The sequence below is a fragment of the Cryptomeria japonica genome, chromosome 2 (genome assembly GCF_030272615.1).
Source record: "Cryptomeria japonica chromosome 2, Sugi_1.0, whole genome shotgun sequence".
NCBI classification, from domain to species: Eukaryota; Viridiplantae; Streptophyta; class Pinopsida; order Cupressales; family Cupressaceae; genus Cryptomeria; species Cryptomeria japonica.
Genome location: NC_081406.1, coordinates 430,059,241 through 430,066,554, shown reverse-complemented (window position 1 = coordinate 430,066,554; position 7,314 = coordinate 430,059,241). Strand labels below are relative to the sequence as shown.

Below are 7,314 nucleotides of genomic sequence, written 5' to 3'. Positions count from 1 at the left end.
ACCAACACCTCCCCTATATAAGCTATTTGTCTAATTCTCATACATGTGTAGCCTACAACAACAATTAGGACATCGACCCCAACTTCCGAATTCGTCTACGTTGACCACACCAAAGGTGCACGCCTTGGTCCTCACAAAACTCAAACTTCCAACTTCTTCCGTAATGCAGGGTCTTTGAGGTTGGCGCAGTGCGCACAACCAGGGGAGTCGACCCACCAAATGCAACACCTCCCCTATATAAGCTATTTGTCTGATTCTCATACATGCGTAGTCTGCAGCAATGATTAGGACATCCACCCCAACTTTCAACTTCTTAAACAAGATAGGATCTTTGAAGTTGGTGCAATGCACACAACCAAGGGAGTCGACCCATCAAATGCAACACCTCCCCTATTTAAGCTATTTGTCTGATTCTCATACATGTGTAGTCTGCAATAGCAATTAGGACATCGACCCCAACTTCCGAATTCGTTTGCATTGACCGCACCAAAGGTGCGCGCCTTGGTGTGCACCCTAGAGTGCACTTTGGTGCTCACCTCGGTGCACACTTTGGTGTGCACCTCGGAGTGCACCAAAGGTGCACACCTTGGAGCACACCAAAGGTGTACACTTTGGAGTGCACCACATAGGGTCTTTGAGATGTTGGCACAATGTGCACACCAAGGTGGATGTTGAGGTGCGTGCCAGGGTGGGTGAGTGCCAATGTGGGTTCCAAGGTGCCAAGGTCAGGGTGAGTGCCAATGTGGGTTCAAAGGTGCTAAGTTGGGTGCAAGGTTGGGTTGCAAGGTGGGTGGGTGCCAAGGTGTGCTAGGTGGAGGCCCGGGTGGGTGTCGGGGTGGGTCGGCATCCCATGGGTGTTGAGTTGTGAGCTCGATGGGTGCTTCTTGTCTAGTTTTAGTCGTCGGGACTCATTTCGAGCCTCAGAGGTCGTTTCTTGTTCGGTTGCCCTATCTTTGACCTGGGAACCCAATTTTGGTCCTTGGGTCCCATTTTTTTTGTCTCGCATCCCACTTTTGGCTTGTGGCCTTTTTGGGGTCGATTCTCATTTTGGGCATCAAAGCATGTTTCTTCTCCTAAAAACCAATATTTGTTTATTGCATCTCGGAACACATTTTTGTTCTCGTGGACCCATCATGGGTCTTGGAACGCATTTGTGGTCCTTGGGTCCCATTTTGCATCCCAAAACTTGTTTTTGGTGCTCGATCCCTATTTTGGGTGCCCACCCTGTACCAGGTGCGCACCCGGGGCAAACTGAGCGCCTTGGTGCACCGGGGCAAGATCGAGCATGCACCCGAGGTGCCCCGAACATGCACTAGGGTGCACTCGGCCCACATGTGAGCGCAAGTCATTGCACCCGAGGTGGTGTGCAGGCACCATGGTGCAGACGGGACACTGTGCGCACTTGGGCGGGTCGGGTGCGCACACGATGCCCTGTCCAGGTGCACGCACGTAGGCCGGTCTAGGTGCACACCCGACGCCTGGGCGAGGTGTGCGCACCCGGGCAGAGTTCACACTTGGCGAACGGGGCACGCTTGGCGAGGGGGGTGTGCACCTTGGCGGGGGTGGGTGGTCGGGGTGGATTCGCACGTGGGTCGCAGTTTGCTAAGTACACACTGCGACAAGCTCATAACCGGTGCAATCATACCGGGGGCGACACCGAGCGCGCACCCGAGGCGTCCCAAGCACACAGGCCACGGTGCAACCCAGGCATTGTGCGCACACCCCGGTGCGCCCGAGGTGTTGTGCGTGCACCCAGGTGAAATCGGTGTGCACCTTGGCTAGTACAACTCGGTCGAGTCGCTCACGTTGGCCAAGGTGCACAACGATGTTTCTTACTCTAAGGTTTCGCACCAGACGCCCGAGAGAGGTGAGCGAAGCTGGGCGGGGCCGGGTGCGCGCCCGGGGCAGGTGCACGCAACTGGAGAGCACTTTGGAGCGCACCAGAGGTGCACACCTTTGAGCACACTTCAGAGCACTCCTTGGTGCGCACCAATGATGCACTCCATTCAAAAGTTTCCCGAAAAGGCAAAAAAAATTGAGATTATAGAATTTCCCACTTAAGAGATTGTCAAAAAAAAAAAATTTTAAAAAAAATTGAAGGAAACGTAGGTGCCAAGGTGTGCATGCCTGGGTGCCCACCCTAGTGTGTAGCCCAGCCAAGGTGTGCGCACCAAGGCGCCCACCTTGGTGAAGGTGCACGCAAGGTGTGCACTTGGGGAAAACCGGACAATTAACCCAACTTTTGACTTCGCGCGCACCAGAGGTGCGCGCCATGGTGCGCACCTTGAATCGCACTTCGAAGCACACAAGAGGTGCGCACTTCAGAGCGTTCCTTGGTGCACACCAATCTTGGGCACCTCGAAGCGCACCATGGTGCCCACCAAGGTGTGTACAACAAGGTGCGCACCCTGGCGAAGGTGCGCACCCAGGGCAAACTGAGCTTCGACTTTGTGCGCATCAGAGGTGCACACCTTGGAGGACACTTCGGAGTGAACCTTGGTGCGCACCTCAGAGCGGACCATGGCACCCACCAAGGTGCCCAGCCCAGCGAAGGTGTGCACACCCCGGGCAAACCGAGCTCCAACTTCATGCGCACCAGAGGTGCACACTATCGTGCGCACCTTGGAGCACACTTAGGAGCACTCCTCAGTGCGCATTGATGTTGCGCACCTTGGAGCGCACCCAGGGAAAACAAGGGAATTAACCAAGGTGCCCACCACGGCAAAGGTGCACGCGAGGTGCGCACCCGGGGCAAACCAGGCTCCGACTTCATACAAGCCGCACCTTGGAGCACACTTCAGAGCGCTCCTTGGTGCACACCATGGTTCCCACCAGGGCGTGCAACCCAGTCGAGGTGTGCGCATCGAGGTGCCCACCCTAGCGAAGGTGCACGCGAGGTGCGCACCTGGGGAAAACCAGGCTCCGACTTCGTGCACGCCATGGTGCGCACCATGCTACCCAACAAGGCGCGCAACCCAGCCAACATGCCCACCGCGATGAAGGTGCACGCGAGGTGTGCACCCGGGGCAAACTGAGCTTCGACTTCATGCACGCCACACCTTGGAGCACACTTCGGAGCACTCCTTGGTGTGCACCATGGTGTCCACCAGGGTGCACAACCCAGCCAAGGTGTGTGCCCCAAGGTGCCCACCGTGGCAAAGGTGCACGCGAGGTGCGCACCCGGGGCAAACTGGGCTCTGACTTGTTGCACGTCACAACTTGGAGCACACTTCGGAGCACTCCTTGGTGCGCACCATGGTGCCCACCAAGGCACGCAACCCAGCCAAGGTGTGTGCACCAAGGTTCCCACCCTAACGAAGGTGCATGCAAGGTGCGCACCTTGGGCAAACTGGGCTCCAACTTCGTACAAGCCACACCTTGAAGCACACTTCGGAGCACTCCCGAGTTTGCACCAGTGTTGCGCACCATGGTGGGCACGTCAGAGCACACTAAGGTGGGCAGCGAGGTGCGCACCTTTGATGCACTACCTTCACTAATTTCCAAAAAAGGAAAAAAAAAATGAGATTTTAAAATTTCCATTTTGAAAGATGGTGAAAAAAATGAAATGCAGGTGCCATCTTGAGCCCGCCCTGGTGTGTAGCCCAGGCAAGGTGTGCACACCAAGGTGCCCACCCTGGCGAAGGTGCGCACCCGGGGCAAATCGAGCAATTAACCCAACTTCCAACTTCATGCACGCTAGGGTGGGTGCGCACCCAACAACTAGGCCTGGGAAGCCCTAATGCGAGAAACCCCACCAAGCGCTCAAACAAAAATAGAGGGGGTGCTCCAATAACCCCGCTTTGGAGCGCACCAGGTGCGCACCCGGGGTAAGATTGAGCGTGCACCCAAGGCGCCCCGAACATGCACCAGGGTGCACTCAGCCCATATGTGAGCGCAGGTCATTGCGCTTGAGGTGGTGTGCGAGCACGGCGGTGTAGACGGGACACTACGCGCACTTGGGCGGATTGGGTGCGCACCCAAGCTGGGTCGGGTGCGCACCCAAGCTGGGTCGGGTGCACACACGACGCCCCATCCAGGTGCATGCACGTAGGCTAGGGCAGGTGCACACCCGATGCCCGGGTGAGGTTCGCGCACCCGGGTAGGGTTCACACTTGGCGAATGGGGCGTGCTTGGCGAGGGGGATTGTGCACCTCGGCGGGGGTGGGTGGCCGGGGTGGATTCGCACGTGGGTCACAGTTTGCTAAGTACACACTGCGACAAGCTCATAACGAGTAGGATCATACCAGCGTTAGTGCATCGGATCCCATTAGAACTCCACAGTTAAGCGCGCTTGGGTCGGAGTAGTACTAGGATGGGTGACCTCCTGGGAAGTCCTGGTGTTGCACCCTTTTTTAGTTTTTCGTCGGGCGTCGCAATGCTATTTGAATTAACCTTTTGCCTATTTGCATTCTTGTTGGGGTCGGGCCAGGGCACGGTGCCCGCACTACCACACCCCAAGGGGCGACACCGAGCGTGCACCCGAGGCACCCCGAGCACAGAGGCCACGGTGCAACCCAGACGTTGTGCACGGACCCCGGTGCGCTCGAGGTGCTGTGCGCGCACCCAGGTGAAATTGGTGTGCACCTCAGCTAGTGTGCACTTGGTTGAGTCAGGCACATTGGCCAAGGTGCATAGTGATGTTTCTTACTCTAAGGTTTCACACCAGATGCCCAGGACAGGTGAGCGAAGCTAGGCGGGGCCAGGTGCATGCTTGGGGCAGGTGCACGCAGCTAAAGAGCACTTTGGAGTGCACCAGAGGTGCGCACCTTGGAGCACACTTTGGAGCGCTCCTTGGTGCGCACCAATGATGCACTCCATTCAAAAGTTTTTTGAAAAGGCAAAAAAAATTGAGATTATAGAATTTCCCACTTGAGAGATTGTCAAAAAAAAAATTTAAAAAAAATTTGAAGGAAACATGGGTGCCAAGGTGTGCGCACTTGGGTGCCCACCCTGGTGTGCAGCCCAGCCAAGGTGTGTGCACCAAGGCACCCACCCTGGTGAAGGTGCATGCAAGGTGCGCACCCGGGGCAAACCGGACAATTAACCGAACTTTCGACTTTGCGCGCACTAGAGGTGCGGGCCATGGTGCGCACCTTGGAGTGTACTTCAGAGTGCATGAGAGGTGCGCACTTCAGAGTGCTCCTTGGTGCGCACCAATCTTGGGCACCTCAGAGCGTACCATGGCACCCACCAAGGTGCGCAACCCAGCCAAGGTGTCCACAACAAGGTGCGCACCCTGGCAAAGGTGCGCACCTGGGGCAAACCGAGCTCCGACTTCGTGCGCACCAGAGGTGCGCACCTTGGAGGACACTTCGAAGTGAACCTTGATGCGCACCTCAGAGCGCACCATGTCGCCCACCAAGGTGCGTAGCCCAGCCAAGGTGTGCACACCCAGGGCAAACCCAGCCAAGGTGTGCACACCAAGGTGCCCACCCCGGCGAAGGTGCACGCGAGGTGCACACCTGGGGCAAACCAGGCTCCCACTTCATGCACACTGCACCTTGGAGCACACTTCAGAGCGCTCCCGGGTTCGCACCAGCGTTGCACACTGTGGTGGGCACCTCGGAGCACACCAAGGTGGGCAGCGAGGTGCACACCTTTGATGCGCTACCTTCACTAATTTACAGAAAAGGCAAAAAAAAAATTGATTTTAAGCTCGCCCTGGTGCGTAGCCCAGGCAAAGTGTGCGCACCAAGGTGCCCACCCTAGCAAAGGTGCGCACCCGGGGCAAACCGGGCAATTAATCCAACTTCTGACTTCATGCACGCCAAGGTGGTTGCGCACCCAACAACCGGGCTTGGGAAGAGCCAATGCGACAAACCCCACCAAACGGTCTGACAAAAAAAAAGGGGCCACTCCAATAACCTCGCTTAAGAGCGCACCAGGTGCACACTCGGGGCAAACCCAGCTAAGGTGTGCGCACCAAGGTGCCCACCCCTGGTGAATGTGCACGCGAGGTGCGCACCCAGGGAAAACTAGGCTCCCACTTCGTGCACGCCGCACCTTGGAGCACACTTTGGAGAACTCCTGGGTTCGCACCAATGTTGCGCACTGTGGTGGGTACCTCGAAGCACACCAAGGTGGGCGGTGAGGTGCACACCTTTGATGCGCTGCATTCACTAATTTCCAGAAAAGGCATAAAAAATGAGATTTTAAAATTTCCGTTTTGAAAGATGGTGAAAAAAATGAAATGTGGGTGCCATCTTGAGCCCACGCTGGTGCGTAGCCTAGGCAAGGTGTGCGCACTAAGGTGCCCACCTTGGCGAAGGTGCGCACCCAAGGCAAACCGGGCAATTAATCCAACTTCCGACTTCGTGCGTGCCAAGGTGGGTGTGCACCCAACAACCGGGCCTGGGAAGAGCCAATGCGAGAAACCCCACCAAACGGTGTGATAAAAAAAGAGGGGGCGCTCTAATAACCCCACTTCGGAGTGCACCAGGTGCGCACCTGGGGCAAACCTAGCCAAGGTGTGCACCAAGGTGCCCACCCCGGTGAAGGTGCACGCTAGGTGCGCACCCGGGGCACATTTCATTTTTTCACCAAGGTGGGCAGCGAGGTGCGCAGCTTTGATGCGTCGCCTTCACTAATTTCTAGAAAAGGCAAAAAAAATGAAATTTTAAAATTTCCATTTTGAAAGATGGTGAAAAAATGAAACGCGGGTGCCATCTTGAGTCTGCCCTGGTGCACAGCCCAGGAAAGGTGTGCGCACCAAGTTACCCACCCTGGAAAAGGTTCGCACTTGGGGCAAGCTGGGCAATTAATCCAACTTCCGACTTCGTGCAGGCCAGGGTGGGTGCACACCCAACAACCGAGCCTGGGAAGAGCCAATGCAAGAAACCCCACCAAACGCTCCGACAAAAAAAGAGGGGGCGCTCCAATAACCCCGCTTTGGAGCACACCAGAAACCCCACTGGACGCTTGGGCAAAAATGTAATGCACACCCGAAGTCCCTACCCAGAAATCCCCACTTCAGACATGGGGAGCTGCAACGGTAAAAAGCCTCACTAAACTCTTGAACGGAAAGGTGGCTCGAGGGTAATGCCTGAAACCCTACTTCCACTTCTGACCGAGGTAGAAACCCCTCTTCGGAGCCCCGCCCAACACTTGGACAAAAAAAATGCGACTCAAGGGTTGCCCAGCTTGGCACCCGGATGAGAAACCCCTCTTTAGAGCCCCGCCCAACACTTGGACGAAAACAATTCGGCCCAAGGGTTGCCCAGCTTGGCACCCGGATGAGAAACCCCTCCTCCGAGCCCCGCCTAGCACTTGGACGAAAAAAATGCGGCCCAAGGGTTGCCCAGCTTGGCACCCCGA

At 56.5% G+C, this 7,314-nt stretch overlaps 1 non-coding gene across 1 annotated transcript; it reads left to right on the top strand.

The window, feature by feature from the left end:
- Positions 1-4,230: 4,230 nt before the first annotated feature.
- LOC131062052 (5S ribosomal RNA) lies at positions 4,231-4,349 on the top strand. Its single transcript, XR_009371683.1, has one exon. It is a non-coding gene; the product is annotated as a 5S ribosomal RNA (ribosomal RNA).
- The last annotated feature ends 2,965 nt before the right edge of the window (positions 4,350-7,314 follow it).